We start from the raw sequence: 1181 nt of genomic DNA, 5'->3' as shown, positions 1-1181 counted from the left end.
TATATATATTGCTTCAGCTACGTCCCCATGTTTCTTTTTTTCTTTTCCTCTGTGTTTCTTTTTTCCTTACATATATATATATATATATAACTTTTTTACAATTAATTTCTTGGAAAGTGAATAGGATTTCATAACACGCATGCAAAATTACATCAGTGTAGAGTTTTCTTGAAAAAGTTCAGTTCGTATATAGATAGATAGATAGATGTAGATAAAGATATACATACATACAGACAGACAGACAAACATATATATACATATATATATATATGTATATATACAAGCATATATCTATGTCTATATTTATCAATATAAATATATATATAAATATGCACGCATAAATAAACGTATATATAAATGTGTGTGTGTGTGTGTGTGTGTGTGTGTGTGTGTGTGTGTGTGTGTATATATATATATATATATATATACATATATACGTACACACACGCATGTCTATAAATATACATGAACACACATATGCAGACGTACACACCATGCATTTTATATACCTATATATTATATCATTATATATACATACGTTATAAAATTATACGCATATTATTATAATTATTATTCTCCTGATTATTATTATTATTATTATTATTATTATTATTATTATTATTATTATTATTAATAAGGCTGCAAGCTGGCAGAATCGTTAGCATGCCAGGTGAAATACTTAGCGGTATTTCTCCCGTCGCTTCGTTCTGGGTTCAAATTCCGCCGTGGTCGACTTTGCATTTCATTCTTTCGGGGTTAATAAATATCTGTTGAGTAGTCGACTTAGCCCCCTCCCTCGAAATTTCAGCTTTTGAGTCTTTAGTAGAAACGATTATCATTATTCATCGTTTTGCTTCCTTGTTTCTTCCACTTCGTATCATATCCCCGCCTCCCTTTTACTTTGTCAGTCTTCAGTGATATTTTGTAACTGTCAAAGACGTTACTTACGTCTTCATCTTCTTTATTATCTTCTTCATCATTTCAAAATTCCTAACAAGCAAGACACTAACAAGTCACATCACGTCTTTGTAGAAAGAACATCTTGACAATTATATCAAAAATTAAGTTTCTTCACTACTTACCTTCAACCACGACATTAATATATCTGCCTTCTGTGTTTGTGGGTGGGGGTCTTTCTCTTTCTCTATTTACCTGTGTGTGTGTGTGTGTGTGTGTGTGTG

Source organism: Octopus bimaculoides, chromosome 8, assembly GCF_001194135.2.
Source record: "Octopus bimaculoides isolate UCB-OBI-ISO-001 chromosome 8, ASM119413v2, whole genome shotgun sequence".
Lineage (NCBI taxonomy): Eukaryota > Metazoa > Mollusca > Cephalopoda > Octopoda > Octopodidae > Octopus > Octopus bimaculoides.
The sequence above is the reverse complement of the archived record's forward strand: the minus strand, read 5'-3'. Positions refer to the sequence as shown.